The following is a 16958-nucleotide window of genomic DNA, read 5'->3' as shown; positions in this document are numbered from 1 at the left end:
AGAAGCTTGTAAGGTAAAATATTAGAATGTCATTTTTTACAAGAAGATCTAAAGTTTCTCATGGAGGAAACTTTTTAGTTTTTTCTTATTCTGCAAGGACTCACCAGCCTTTTGGAAGTAGAGGCAGAAGGGTCACAGGTTTGAGGCAAGTCTGAACAGTGTAGACAGATTCTGAATCAAGAAGCAAGCAAAATCAAAACAAGAAGCAAGCAAGCAAACAAGAAGAAGGAAGACAAAACAAAAAACAAAGTTCCCAATTTTACGTAACTATGATATTTAAAACGCTACTTCAATTTAATTTTTAAACTGACTTTAAATGTATGAGTAGCAGCACTGATACAAACCAGCCCAAATCACAGAGAAAAGGACAGTGGAGCAACGGACAATGTTGGAACTAGAGAGAATCACCAAAACATTCAAGGACAGCTTCACAGTTTGGCCATTGCAATGTCAAGGATATCAGTTTAAAAACGGCAAATCCATAGTGCTCTGGTTCTCGTTCTTACTAAATACACTCATTGTGTGCCATTCGAGAGCCGTGGTTAGTTCTATTTTCAGTCATCATTTTCCTCTCTTACACATAATTGTGCATAGAATATTTGGCAATAAACATGAGGATTTGAAAGCAAAAATGGGAGCATCCATGAGCTCTTGGTATTAAAGTATGAAATAGGTATCCAACTGTTAAAGATAATGTGAAAAACAGCATTATCAGTTCGGTTGGTATACAGTTCAACTTCTGGAGGTGATCCAAAAAAAGTTAATGAGACTAGCTTCTGATTTTAATGGAAATGCTTCAAGTTTTCTCTGCTTTTGAAGCTGTTTATTGTGGGCTTGCTTTATATTGACCTAATTTTTAAAAGATGTGTTCCCTGTATCCCTAGATTCTCCAGGATTTTTATTATCGAGGATGTTGGATTTTTTAAAAGGTCTTTTTACATTCAATGACAGAGACACTCATATGGTTTTTGTCTGTCTTTATGGCCTATTACATTTAATAATATACATTGAACAATGCCAGAATCTCTAGGATGAAAACATTTTAGCTATTGTGGATGACTAATTTTTAAGAATTTTTGTATTTTTAGAAGTATTTTGTTTAGTCTTTAAAATAATTTTAAAACTATATTTACTTCGTGTTTAAGTGCTTTGCCTTCATATGTGTATGTATGTACAGTATATACATGTTACTTGCCCATACAAGTCAGAAAAAGACATTACATTCACTGGAACTGGAATTAGAGACAGTTTTAAGCCAACACATGGGTCCTGGGAATTGAACCTAGATCCTCTGGGATAGAAGGTGATGCTACTAAACATTAAGTCATTGTTCCAGCACTCTACTGGGAATTTTTGTGAGCATGATCAACAGAGATTTTGGCCGATAACTTTTGTTTGCGTAGGGCCTTTTTTTTCTGGTTTTGGTATCAAGATAATAGTGGATTCATAAAATATATTTGGAATATTACTTCATTTTCTATTTGACAAGATAGTTTGAGAAATGCTGGTGTTAGTTCTTCTTCATAGAACCATTAAAATTCATCTGAATCTGTCTCTGGGTCTTTTTTATTTGGTGTATTTTTAATTACTGTTTGGATTTTGTGGGATCTGGGTCCATTTAAGTTATTTATTTCATCTTGAATTAGTTTGGAAGTCAATATATATTTAGGAATTCATCAGTTTCATTTGGCTTCAGTTTGGTGGGAATTCTTTTTGCTTCATATTTTTGAGATTATATTTTAATTACAGTTCTTCCTTCCCCTTCTCTTTAAAACCTCCCATATACTACTTCCTGTTATCTTCAAATTGATGACCCCCTTTTTCAAATTTATCACATGCATATATATATGCATATATGTATATATATATATATATATTTCTAAGTATAACATGCTGAATCCAAATATTGTTGTTTGCGTGTATGCTTTTAAAGATGATTTGGTTCCTGACAACAAAATTATATGCTCTTTCCTGGAAAGAATCACTTCCTCTTCTTCCAGATACACTCAGTTGCCTACAATAATATGTGTAGGGTTGAGGCGTTGTGGTGATTTCCCTGTACAGTTTATTATGTTTTTTTTTTCTTCTGCTCAGTTCACATTGGTTGGTATGTTCATGGTGTCTCTTCAGTCTCCTCACAGCATTAAAACCCTATATGACACAGAAGTTAGTTCTAGCTCCTGGGGTACTGCTGTCATAAATCTGACCATACTTTTGTTTGGAGAAAGAAACTTTGAGTCCTTGGGTTAGGAAATCAGATTAATGGGCCATACTAGTGAAAGCACAAGACAGTGACACTGAAGGATATTTGAACTGTGGGGGCTTAGATCAAGAGGTTTCAGAGAAGAAGAATGGTAGTTTGTAGCTTAGAGATGGTTTTTATGACATTTTGGTAAGGAATATGGAAACTTTGAGCTCCTGTAAAAAAAAAAAAAAACTCAGTCTGAGCCTAAATTGAAGAGTTTGGGATTAATTGCTTTGGCAGAGAAAATTGCAATACAGTTTAGAATTGATTCTGTCCTGTGATAATTACTGTTCACTACTCTGAAGGTCTGTAATGAAAAGGAGCAAGCTGACTAAGCGAAAATATAGTTCAAGGAGAAAAGGGGTACCAGGAAGTGAAATGGAGCTAAATCCTGTGTTCAAGTAGATAGACAGATTAAAGAAAAGCCTGATGTTAAATGAAATAAAGGGAATGGTGACTCAGCGCAAGATCCCACCTAGTTAAGCTTCCAACTTATGAAAAGGCATGAAAGGAAAACTCAGAGCTGGGTATGGTAGTACATGCCTTTAATCCTAACACTGAAGAGGCAGAGGAATGTAGATCTTTGATTCCAAGGCTAGCCTGGTCTACAGACGCAGTTCCATGGAAAAAAGAAAGTTAATGAAGGTGTAATTGATTGAGCAGGGTTGTTCCAGTCTGAGCAATCAGTTGAACTAGGCAGCTTTGTCCATGTGGTTCTGGATTTAGATCCAAGGTTAGAAAAAAGGGGTAATGGAATCTTCCTCTGCAACTAAGGGAATCAACTGAGACCAGTCATGTCAAAGGCATCCCTGCATGGAAGCCTAAAAAAATCATTGTATGAATCCAGATAAAGCCTTGATTACCTTGGAGACACCAACCTATTGGAGATGTCAGAGCTGGGTCATACCTGACAATAAAAGCTGATAACAGGGAGTGTAAGCAGCCCAAGAGAAAGAAGTATGTTTTAGTCAACAAAGATAAAAGGAATTGGTATTCTGAAGACTGTTTTGACATTAGACATGGAGATGCTGAGATTGGAGTTTGCTTAGCTTGTTTTCAGTCTTGCTTTGGCTCAGTATTTTTTCCTTTTTTCCCATTTTTTGAATGGTCATATCTACCCTCTGCCATTGTATGTTGGAACTATGTGATTTACTTTTGATATTTATTTTATAGGGAATTATAGTTGACTGATTGTATGAATCTCCAAAGAGACTCAGAAGAGTTTTTAAAAAGGTTGAGCCTGTTACAGATTATGGAAATTTTAATGTTGGACTGAATGTAGTTTCCATAGGCTATGAGCCTATGGGCCCAAAATGTGGTATATCATGGTTGGAAAGAAAATGGCCCACATAGGCTCAAGGGGAATGGAATTTTAGATGATTTAACCTTATTGAAATAGGTGTGGCCTTGTTGGAGAAAGTATGTTGCAGTCAGTTCCTACTTCCTGGAGATCCAGATTTAGAAAACTGAGCACCTTTCCAGCACCGCGTCTGCCCAGAGCTAGATGTCAAACAAGCTTCTACAAGGAAGAGAGAGAGAGAGAGAGAGAGAGAGAGAGAGAGAGAGAGAGAGAGAGAGAGAGAGAGAGAGAGAGATCACCTTGGGTGGGGCCTGGAAACGAGGACTTCATTGGATCTTAATAATTGTTCTTTCTGTCCACTATCTCCAATCCTGTTATTTTCCTCCTTGTTGCCTGCCTTGATTTTTGCCCTGCCTTTTGTTTCCAAAGCTAGTTTTACTTTTTAATTGTTGTCTGCAAAAAACACATTCTATCATTCCATATTCTCTTGATTAAGAATATTATACTTACAAATTATTACTTTAAGGTAGAACGGGGTCAGAGGGGATTTCTTTTATGTATCTGTATCATAAAATTATTTTTCTCTTTGAGATTATAATTATATAAGTCATCACTTCCTTTTTTTCTCTCCAAGTCTTCCCACACACCACTCCTTGCTTTCTTTCAAATTCATGGCCTCTGATTTTTATTAATTGGTTTTTGTAAAAGATAGATCTTAAAAAGGCAAGGCAAGTTTAGGAATTCATTAAAGTCTTTGTGTACTGAATCAGTAAAAGCAAATCATTTGAACAAGCTCCCCCATCTTTTCTGTACGGTTGATAAAAAAGAAGGAGATGATACAAGTGCCTCCATGCATGTCTCTAAAATCCTCATATGATGCTCTGGAATGGAAGACTATGAACTTCAGGAAAAAATGTCCAATATATCTTAGTTCCTCTCATAAATGGATATTCATAAGCAAAGGCTCCTGTAGACTGTGTCTTTATTTATTGGAGTCTCTGAAACCCACGGGTCTCAAGAGAGTAACTCTTGATGTTTCCTAACATGGGCCTGGGCTAAATATAAACTAAAAGATTCTAAAAGAGGCTTTTAGTGAAGAATCACAATTAGAGTATGTGAAAAACCAACAGGAATAGAAAGTCTTCACAGCTATGAGCTGATCCCAGCATGAGTTGAGATCTAAATAGACTTAGTTTCTTGCTGCATAAAATTTAAAAGGTTGATTCAGGACTTTGCATTTCCCAAGCCCTTCACAATTCCTCTCAAATGTTATCTAGAAGGAAGTACTTTCAGAGCTCTCCTACAAGCAACAGAAAGGCCCATACACTGTTAATGAAATTACTCTATTCTGTAATATCAGTGGGAAACAGTGGGGATTCAGGACTGGGACTCTGGAGTCAGACTGCTGGGTTCTGAGTACCTGGGGTGATTTTCTTTCTATGTCCTTATTTTCTCTTAACCTTTCTCATGGTTAAGAGGGGGATCTTATCTACTTTTAGTTTTATGACTAAAATGGGCACTACCAGTTTATATGTCTTTAGGCTGGCTACTATGGCCAGCCAATCAGTCAGAAGATATTGCTTTTACTGACCCAAATTATCCTTATATCTTGGACCTTTCTATCCTTGGAACTATGACAATAGTTTCCTTCCCAATTAGATGTTCTTGTCTCACTAGGGCTGATTTTAAGCCTCTTCCTGTTGAAAATTTACCCTATTGTGATTGCCTTAGATATATTAAATATTTAGGTTTTGCTGAAAATAGGGCAAAACAGTGGGAAACTTGCCATGGCTCAAACGGCAGGCTCTGAACATGTCTCACAACTTTTGGAAAAGTCTAAAAGACTCTTCCAAAAGAGCTCTATGCAAACTGTTAACTGTTTAATGACAGTAAACTTTGGGCCAAATCACAAGGGTAAAATTTGCATAACCTGTAGTAGTTTTCTATCACAAAGTTTCCAGACTTTTCATTTGATAGGTACCAGAATTTAACCTGTGAGGGGTGACCAATATTGCTTGTTAGTTGTGGATGAAAAACAGAATGTTAAGTCCAGCTTGTGACATTCCAAAAGGATGTAAAGATACTATCAGTATCATGTATGTGATATTTTCAATTAAATATTTGTGATTTCTGTTCAGGTGGTGCTGAAGAATCAGATGTGATGAACAAGGGATCAGCATTAAAGTGCAAGTTTTGCTTTTCAGGGACAACTGAGGCTGTTCAGCTGGTACTGAAAAATTACTTTTGACTAAGGGAATACTGCTATGATTTAGAAGAAATCTTCTTGGAAGTTTTCTTTATGATCAGCACACAGACTTTGTGGTCTAGTGTGTGCTAATTTCACATCTTCAGCAACTAGCTACACTTGCAATGTTTCTTCCATGTGGTATTAGTTTTAGTGGCACGAAAGCTAATAGAATTGCCAGGAATTTGGGATAACCACCAGTGACAGTAGCAAGTGTTGAGTGGAGCAAGTCATTAGACAAGAATGTTCATTATGGATGTTATAAACAGAGAAGAAGAGGATCCCAAGCCATTTGGAACCCAGAAATTCATGAGATAATTTCAGACATGAAGAACTGAAATATTGTCCTATTGTGTTCAATTGTGATTTTGAATTTGCTTTATTCATACACACACACACACACACACACACACACACACACACACACACACACACACATTCATTCTGCAAATCATTAGCACTTGGAGGGTTTCACAATTGGTAGACATCCCCCCAATGAGGCAAATTCTGGACTACTTGGAGAGAAATTTCTTATGAATGTAGGAGTTCAAGATCGGCAATATACTCTTGGCCCACAGTCACAATAGCAGAATAGCCTAGAGTTTACCTGCCCCAGTTTTGCATTTGACTCTCTCTCTACCTGTTTAATCTTGAGTTCATTATTAAACATTGAATATATCCTAACCTTGTGTTATAGGATCATCTGAGGCCAGAAAAGAGTACCAGCAATCACATAGTATGCTCATCATCTAACATGTGATCAGAAGATTTGGTAAATTCAAATTCTTGCATCTTTATAGAGTTTTAATGCTTTAGATAAAAAGTGGTTCTTCTGATAAACCAAGGGCCTTGAGGAGTGGCAACATCAAATATTTTTGAATCAAAACAGAACTACTGGGGACATGGGCCTGAGTCCCTGTAAATTGGAAAAAGATTGTAATATGGACCCACAAAAAAGAATGATGAAGGAAACCAATGGAGGAAATCTTACTATATTTTCCTGCCCCTCATTGAAAAAACAACTGAAAGATGCCTATTCATATAGATGAGAGAATGTGGGTGGGGAATGATAGCTGGGACTCAGGATTTCATTCTCTTTCTCCTCCATATTATTGCAGATGAGACAAATTTGTTTCAAGATTTCTCAATGTCACTACTTAGCCATTTTCTAAAACTAGGGAAGTAGTTAAGGAAAATAAACCTTAGCTTCCTGAAATAGCAGCTTTTTGAACCAAAAGACATTGTGAGGAGAAAATGGTAGAAAACTCAGGGATGAGTAGCTAAGCATGACCAACATCCAGAGAGCAAGGGCACAGAGACCTTATAGAAAATATGGCAGCCTGAGCAAACTCTAGTCTATGGGCCTCTCTTATCCTTAAGGAAGAAATGTGTTACTCTGATTTTTCTATGGCTTGTTTATCTCTCTTTGCTAAATATTCAATTATTTTTCTGTGCCAGGGAATCAATTTGCATAACACATAAATCATAAACACTCCTATTAGCAGAGAAGGTAGAGGACTACACGTAAACTTCCCTTCAGACACAACAGAGTATATGGAAACAAAGTGATTATGATAGGATGCAGAAGACCCATGCAAGCTCAAGTCTGACAAAATTCTATCAAGAGAGGGGAAGTAGGAATAAAATCCTACCATTAGCCAAAGAACTATTGGCAATAGATAACTCTTACAACAGAAAATCATCTTTTAAGTTCTATCCTTTGTATGTTAACTACAATCTAGTAGAAGGCCATATATTAATATTATATAGTCAGCACAAATTGGACTTGGTAGGTGTAAAGAAAAAGAACATACGTGTTGGGTGGGTGAATAAACAGATATATCTGTTTATATTAGATCGGGGGACAGTGAGTATGATTAAAACATATTATGGGAATTTTCATACAACTAATATAAATGACATGAAAATGAGTGTAAGAATAATTACCACAAGAGGCCTAGATGTGAAATTAGATGTCACTTAATATGTTCCTATGTCAGGGCTACTGGATGATGTAGCACTTTAATAGGAGGAACGAGGAGAACAGATTATCTATCCAATGTCCAAGACCACAAAATGCTGCACATCAGCAAGTGACAAAATGACAGTTTAGAGTAAGTCTAGGGAAATGTGTTAGCTATTAAAAACACTTAGCTCCCTTGCAGAGGACCCTTATTTAGTTCACAGCATACATGAGAGTTAACAATGGTCTGTAATTCCAGTTACATTCCATTTTCTCCTAAGAGTCTGTTCTTATTTTGTAGTTTTATATGGAATAATATTTTAAATAAAGCAAGGTTTTACAACCTACCTAAATTGTTTTCAATATTATACTTATTTGGCAAATGTCACACTATCACAGTTCCTAAAAGCAGATGGATCACTTGTTATGTCCCCAAACATGTGGCCATATTCTTTGTTCCAAGAATTCTTGTCTGTATGATTCTCTTCTATGACAAAAAACAATGTCTGTGTTTATTGTTGTTGTTTTGAGACAGAATTTCTCCTTGTTGCCCTGACTATTCAGGAAATTGCTTTGCAGAGCAAAAAGGCTTCAAACTCAGAGATCTGCTTGCCTCTGCCTCCTGAGTGCTGGGGTTTATAGGTGTGTGTCACCACTGCATGGCATGCGTCTACTTAAATACCATTGTTATTTTCATTCTTTGTGCAGAAACCACATGCAAGGCCCATGAAGTAAAGGAGAGACCCTCTTCCTAGTTTCTTAGATCCAAACAGGCTGAAGTTCTGAGCCACGACAAAAAGATTTTGACATTTGGCACCAATTGCTATTATGCCTTTTAAACAGAGGTTGAAGAGCTAAGATGAGCCATTTGTCTTGCCTAAATACAATAGTACATACTTAAATAAATTAGACAGGTTATCTTAACACCAGTGTGTGACAGATAAAGAGAAAGTCAACCAACCAGATACCCCTGAGCTCCCAAGGACTATACCACCAAACAAAGAATACACATGGAGAGACCCACGGATCCAGCTGCATATGAATGGGTAGGAGCCCCTTTTTTCCTGTGGAGGCTCAATGACCCAGTGTAGGGAAATGCTAGGCCAGTGAGGCAAGAGTGGGTGGACGTGTCTCATGCTCCACTGTGTTCATAGTAGTATTATTTAGAAATAGCCATAACTTGGAAAGAACCCCTTCAGCAGAAGGGATACAGAAAATGTGATACATTTACTCAATGGAGAATTACTCAACTAGTAAAAACAATGACTCAAAGAAATTCTTAGGAAAATGGATGTGATTAGAAAATATCATACTGAGTGAAGTAACCCAATTTCAAAAAAAAAAAAAGAAAACACACACACACACACACACACACACACACACACACACACATGGTGTGCAGTCACTGAGAAGTGGATATTAGCCCCAAATCTCAGAGTAACTGAGTTACAATTCACAGACCACATGAAGCTCAGGAAGAAAGAAGACCAAACTGTGGGTGCATTAGTCCTTCCTAGAAGGCAGAACAAAATACTCAGGGTAGGAAATACAGAGAAAAAGTGCAGAACAGAGACTGAATGAAAAACCACCCAGAGACTGCCCCATCTGGCGACCCATCCCATATACAGATATCAAACCCAGATACTATTATAGATACCAAGAAGTACTTGCTTCAGGTGCCTAATAGAGTTGTCTCCTGTGAGGCTCTGCCACAGCCTGGCAAATACAAAGGCATTGGACTGAGCATAGGGTTTCCAATGTAGGAGTTAGAGAAACGACTGAAAGAGCTAAAAGGGATTGCAACTCCATAGGAGAACTACAATATCAACCAACCAGACTCCACCAGAGCTCCCAGGGACTAAACCATTAACCAAAGAGCACACATGGAATGATCCATATCTCCAGCCACATATGTATCAGAGGATTGCCTTGTCAGCCATCAATTGGAGGAAAAGCCCTTGATAGTATGAAGGTTAGATGTCCCCAGTGTAGGGGAATGTCAGGCAGGCAGGTTGAAGTTGGAGGGTGGGTGGGAGAGTATCCTCATTGAAGAGGGGTTTGATAGGGGTTTCTGTAGAGAAAACCAAGAAAGGGGATAATGTTTGAAATGTAAGGCAAAGGACACTGTCAATATGATAAAACTGCAACAATAGATTGGGAAAATACCTTACCAATCCTATGACAAATAGAAAGCTACTATCCATTATATACAAATAACTCAGAGAACCAAAAAATCCCCTTAAAAAATAAAAAATGGAAAAATAAAAATAAAATAAAATAGAAAAAAATAGGGTACAGAACTAAACAATGAATTCTCAACTGAGGAATATCAAATGGCTGAGAAGCACCTAAAGAAAGTAGATTCTATAAATTACCCTTAAAGAAACTTGGTAGATGTTATTGTAGAAGCAACAATTTCACTCTTACTTTAGCTATATCTACATGGATTTTCAAAAATGGTTCTCGTCTATTCTGAAAGGCTCTGATCTTGTGCACAAAATGTAGAAAATAGAGTAGGAATGTTGTATGTTGCATGCTGCTAAGTCTATGCATTATCAAAAAAAATCAGAGAACCAATACATTTTTTATGGTGCTGTCTTCAAGGTTAAAACAGGATAGGAGTAGAAGAAATATCTACTCATGAGCAACAGAAGTATCTTTCCCACAATCCTTTGCATACACATGCCTGTGTGTGTGTGTGTGTGTGTGTGTGTGTGTGTGTGTGTGTGTGTGTGTAATGTCAGGGACATACAGATTGAATTATCATTGTATGTATTGTTTTTGTCATTATCACATAAGACTCTTGCCCATATAAGTAAATTTAAATGTACAAACATGTATAGTTTAACATTAGTAGATTTAGAAAATATTTTTTAACAAAACCTTGAATAAACAAAATGGTCATTCAGCATTATTAAGGGCAAAACAACTTCAAGATAAAGTTTTTGAAAATGTGTTATGTGTTTTCAGCTTCAGAGTGCTGAACTTCTATTTATTCTTTTACTTTGTGTCTACTGTGTTTTTCTATCTAAGTGAAATTTGATACTGAAAATTTTATTTAAATTAGTAAAATAAAATGAATTACATATAATGCCCATAAAAATGACTTGGTTTCCAACTGTGTACAGTGCTTAGCTGTGCCATGGACCATGAAATAATGCACAAATAGGAGTTTTTCCACTTAGAGGGATACTTTGACAAATTAAACAATCAGAGGAACCAGAAAACTATCCATAGGTCCATAGCCTGAGTAATTTGTATAGGAGAAGACCAGCATCATTCCATTCCTTTCTCTTTGAGTGCTTCATGTATTAAAGATACATTTTGTACTTTTATTTGACACATGACACTTTTATTTGCTAATGCACCACAGTAGAGGACAGATCTTAATGGGTAATCTTTCCCAGATGTCACTGGGCACTTGTGTCAGTCACCTGTGTGGCCACACGTGCCTGCTACTCATATGAGCAGCACTGATAATTATCTTTCCTTGTTATAAGGGGTGAAACCTGAGCTTTCCTTGGCCCATACATGAGATATGTGCCAGAGCTAACCTCATTTAGAAAACAAGAGAAAGCTTTGGAATTCAAAAACTCAAATTCTGTCATTAAACACTTCTTTGATTGTTCTGAACAATAACACATAGTATTTTTAAGAAAAGTATTTTATTCATGTTTTGAAATCCTGAACATGAAAAGAATGCTAGTACAAATTTTGTGGGTATGTTTAGATAAAGATTATTGTTACATTTTCTGAGATCGATTTCCTAATCAATAATTCTGATGCTTTCCAACTGGTTATGATTTTGACCTATTTTTCTTTATTTTTGAGGGTATAGAATAATTATAGGCTTTCTCTCTTCTGCTTTTTCTCCCTTAGATGCCCCCAATATAATCATCCTTGCTGTCTATAAAATCTGTGGCTTCTTTTTTCATTATTTTTTGAAATGAATATCTGTGTGTGTATATAGATACATACTTCCAAATAAAATCTGCACAATCTGTCTAATGTTATTCTTATGTATGATCTCAGGACTGACCATTTGATTGTGAATAATCAATTATTTGAAAACATTATTTCTCCCACTATCAGCATTCCTTAGTGCTTTGTTGTAAAATGTTGATTCCTTGTGTGCTGTCCCATGTCACCATGTTTAGATCATGTTTGGGAGATTTTCTAGATGTAGTCCCAACCCTAGTAGAAGTTTCCACATATTGCATGGCCTTGTCTAGCTTCAATAGGAGAGCCTTTGCCTTGTCTTATTGTATTTTGTTTTGTTTTGCTTGGCTATAGTCTCATGGAGGCTTGCTCTTTTGTGAAAAAAAAAACAAAAAAAAATGAAAAGGGTGTGAATCTGAATCTGGGAGAAAAGGAAGCTGGGAGATCTGAGAGAAGTGAAGGGATTTTTAAATTGTGGTTAGGTGAGTGGGTACACCAGTTTGAAATCACAAAAACAATAATTATTGTACTATTTTCCCTACATCATTTCCAATATTTCTTGTTGAGTCTTCTTTTACTATTTGGAACTCTGCCTGGTGTAAATAGAAATATCAGCATTGATTTAAATTTTATTTACCTAATTTATAAGCATGATCTACAATGTTTGAGAACTTTTTGACATTCATTTTCTTCTTTTGAGAACTCCTTTACAGGTGACACGATATTTTTTTTTAAATAGAGTATTTGTTTTTATGGCTTGATGGATTGATTATTTGATTGATTTTTTATTTTTATTTTTGTTTTTCTAAGTCTGGTTTATTAATGATACTCTCCAGTTACATTTATTTTCCTGCAAATAATATGAGTCTCACTTTTCTGCGACTGAATAAAACTGTCTAGGCACACATAGCATATTTTCTTTGCTCAGTAATCTATTAAAGATAACTAGACTGAAGATGGAAATGAGAGTTTAAAATAGAGAAACTGAATCTATTCATAATATATACTATGCTTTGAAATACTTTATGTAAAAGCAGCACTATGTACAATGAACATATATAATAAAATATTAAGACAAATGTTGATTATTTTTACTATCTTTATATTTTCTCAATATTATTATGTCATATAATATATGTTATCTCATAATATAATCTATCTCTATATAGCTATATATCTATATCTATATATTTCAGAAAGTTAATCCCTTCCATTCTGTGGGAGTTCTTTTTGTATAGCTGATTATTTCTTTATCTGTGCTTTATGACATTCCATTTGACTTTAAATCCTAGGAAAATAGATTCTTTTTTACCAGTTTATTTTGAAGTTTTTTAAAAACAAATTAAAAGATAATCTGAGAAAAAATTGCATAAATAATACTCATTAAATAAGTATGGTGATTAAATCAGACAAGGATACGCTCTCTTTTGCAAATCCAGAAGTGAGTTCCGTGGTTCTGAATGTTCTTAGACTTCTGGAGTTGGGAGAGGAATCATGGCAATGAAAGCTGCTCTTAATCATGTACATCTACAGTAGCAAACAAATGTCAAATGTTCCTTTTCTTCCCAAGAATTTAATTTTGATCTTAAAACTGTGCCTTATTTCTTAAAAAATAAATGCCAGAAATTCAATGGGATTTTGTGGTCTTTCCTTTGTAAGCACAGCAAGTCCCTGTAATAAGATAGGCACAACTGTCTGGTCCAGGCAGGCATGGGTGTGCAAGGATTGTATATCTACTTTCTGTTTTGACCACTTTTCTGCATAAATCTTCCAATTTGCGTCTATTCTTTCGATACTGTATGCCAGCATGCACTCAGAGTGAATGTTTTCTGCAACCTGCATCTGTCCTTCCAGCATCTACTCTGACTCCATGGCAGACCGTACAAACCGCAATCAACCAGAGACCAGACCACGCCAATGCTGTCGGTTACTAAGTGCCCTATACAGCACCACCAACTCCCAGCAGAAACCACTTTGGCCATGAGGGGTCGGGAGGTAGATTCTTATCTTCCTTTCTATATTTCTATCATTTAGGTTACTGCCTATGTTTTCTTCTGTCAGTTTCTGTGGTTTAGACCTCACATTTGTTTTAGTCACTCACTATTTTATTGTTGTGAGGAGATACTATGGCCCAGGAAACTATTGTAAGAGAAAGCACTAAGTGGGAATCTTCTTATAGTTTCAGAGTTTTTGACAACTATGATAGAGGAAACATGATAGCATTAAGGAAAATATTGGAATCAGTAGGTATTAGCTACATACTAATGTATAATCAGAGAGAAATTTCTTATACCTGTGCTTAGCATGGACTTTAGAAATCTCAGATCCTAAACCCAATGACATACAACTTCCAAAACGCTACACCTATTCCAAACATGCCACACTTCCTATTCCTTCTAGTCTTTTCAAATAGTTCCATAATTTGGTCACTAAACATTCAAATATACACAGTGCAAAAGGCCCCTCAGTATTCTATCTTCTGTCTCCATGATGTCCCCATCACAGCTGACTGTAGTCACCTGTGAGTCACTCCACACATTTAGTTCTTTGATTCATTTGAGGTAATTTTTAGAAAAGATGATATATTAGGGTAAAATGTTATTATTCTTTATGTGAACCTTCAATATTTCTGGCACCATTTTGTTGAAGATATTTTTGCCAGCTTATGTTTTTGGCATCTCTCTTTAATATCAGATGGTTAAGGTTATGTGTACCCAAATTTGAGTTTTTAGTTTTGGTCTACATGTTAATTTGTGTACCACTACTATATTAGTTTTTATAAGTATGGCTTTGTGATATACCTTATAATATGGAAATGTAATAACTTCCAGCATTTTTATTTTTGTTTAGATTGTTTTCACTATCCAGTATCTTTTTTGCTCCATATGAATCTTCAAATAGCCTTTTCGTCTTATTTCCATGAAGAATGAGATGGGTATTTTCATTGGAATTTTGTTGATTCTGTAAAAAAATCATAAAACAGACATTTTCAAATTCTACACTGCTTTTGTTAACTTTATTTCTATAGATTTATTTTCATTGAGGGTACTGTGAATAGCAGTGGTTCCATGAGTTTCTTGTTTATGTATTTATTGGTGTATAGAAAACCTATTGCTTCCTCTCTATCTGTGCTCTGGAGTTAGCTCTGTGGCAAAGTTCTCCATACACAAATCTGCCCAGAGAGAGCTGGTCTCACAGGAGTGCTGTCAGTTGTAAGTTTACAGGTAGGACCAACACTTTTTCTCCAATAACTGTCCAAAGAGAGACCTGCAGGAGACCACAGGGCACAAAAACCTCAAAGCACCCAGGGTTATGATCCTTCAGATTTCTATCAGTTCCTGAGAGCTAACCCTGTGACACAACTCTCAAAACTTAAATCCTGCCCAGAGAAAAACTGGTCTCCCAAGCTGACAAAACTAAGATCATAGGTTCATAGGTTCACAGGAGGCACAACCTTCATTCAGAGACAGCAAGACCAAATAAGACCAGAGAAAACCAGATGGCCAGAGGCAAGGTCAGAAACGTAAGCGACAGAAAACAAGACTACTTGGTATCATCAGAACCTAGTTCTCACACTACAGCAAGTTCTGGATACTGCAACACACTGAAATAACAAGATTCTGATTTAAAATCACATCTCATGATGATGATAAAGAAATTAAAGAAGGATATAAATAACTCCTCATGAAAAGTAGGAGAACACAGGTAAATACATAGAAATTTTAAAAAAGGAAGCACAAAAATCCTTTAAAGAATTACAGGAAAACACAATCAAGTAGAGAAGGAATTGAAAAAACCACCCAGGATCTAAAAATGTAAATAGAAACAAAAAAGGAATCATAAAGGGAGACAAACCTGCAGATACAAAACCTAGGAAAGAGGTAAGAAGTCATGGATGCAAGCAACAGCAACAGAACACAAGGTATAGAAGAGAGAATCACATGTACCATAGAAAACTTTGAAACTACAGTCAAGAAAATGCAAAATTCAAAAAGATCCTAATCCAAAACAGCCAATAAATCCAGGACATGAGAAGATCAAACCTAAAGATAATATGTATAGAAGAGAGCAAAGATTCCCAACTTAGAGGGTCAGTAAATATCTTCAACAAGATTATATGTGAAAATGTCCCTAACATGAAGAAAGAGAAGCCCATGAACATACAAGAAGCTTCAGTACACCAAATAAATTGGACCAGAAAAGAAATTCTTCCCATCATATAACAGTCAAAACAGCAAATGCACAATGCAAAGAATATTAAAAGTAGCATGGGGAAAAGTTCAAGTAACATATAAAGGCAGACCTATCAGAATTATGTCAGACTTCTCACCAGAAACTCTAAAAGCCAGAAGATGGTGGGAAGAATCCAGAAGATGTCACACAGACCCTAACAGAAAACAAATGCCAGCCCATATAGTATAGCCATCAAAAATCTTAGTTAACATAGATGAAGAAACGAAGATAGTCCATGAAAAAGAAAAACACATTAATACAATATCTTTCCACAAAATGCAATCCTACAAAGGATATTAGATGGAAAACTCCAACATAAGGAGGAAAACTATACACTAGACAAAACAAAAAAGTAATATTTCAGCCAACACAAATGAAGAGATCCACACAAACATAATTTTAACTCTAACAACAAGAATATCAGGAAGCAACAATCACTTTTCCTTAATATCTCTTAATAGTAGTGGACTCAATTCCCTAATAAAAAGACATAGATACTAAAAGACAGGATACTTAAGCATTTTCCAGTATTTTGCCATGTACATGAAAGGTACCACAGTGAAAAAGGCAGATACTACCTCAGAGGAAAAGGCTAGAAAAAAGTTTCCAAACAAATGGTCCCAATAAACAACCTGATGCAGCTATTTTAATATTGAATAAAATCGACTTCCAACCAAAAGCTGTCAAAATATAAAGAAGGACACTTGAAATTGTAAAAGAGAAAATTTACCAAGAAGAAATCTTCAAATGCAAGGATACCAATATTCATAAAAGAAACTTTCCTAAAAAGAAAGTATGCATTACATCTCCCACAATAATAGTGGGAGACTTCAAAAATTGACTCTCATTAATGGACAGAGTATGGAAGCAGAAGCTAAACAGAGACACAGTAAAACTAACAAAAGTTATGAACCAAGTGGATTTAATAGATATCTATAGAAGATTTCATCTTAAAACAAAAGAATACACCTTCTTCTCAGTACCTCATGGTACATTCTCCAAAATTGACCATATATTTGGTCACAAAACAGGA

At 35.8% G+C, this 16958-nt stretch overlaps 1 pseudogene; it reads right to left on the bottom strand.

The window, feature by feature from the left end:
- Positions 1-13297: 13297 nt before the first annotated feature.
- On the bottom strand, positions 13298-13564 carry Dpy30-ps2 (dpy-30 histone methyltransferase complex regulatory subunit, pseudogene 2; annotated as a pseudogene).
- Positions 13565-16958: the final 3394 nt, after the last annotated feature.

This window comes from Rattus norvegicus, chromosome 5 (assembly GCF_036323735.1).
Source record: "Rattus norvegicus strain BN/NHsdMcwi chromosome 5, GRCr8, whole genome shotgun sequence".
NCBI classification, from domain to species: Eukaryota; Metazoa; Chordata; class Mammalia; order Rodentia; family Muridae; genus Rattus; species Rattus norvegicus.
The sequence above is the reverse complement of the archived record's forward strand: the minus strand, read 5'-3'. Positions and strand labels throughout refer to the sequence as shown.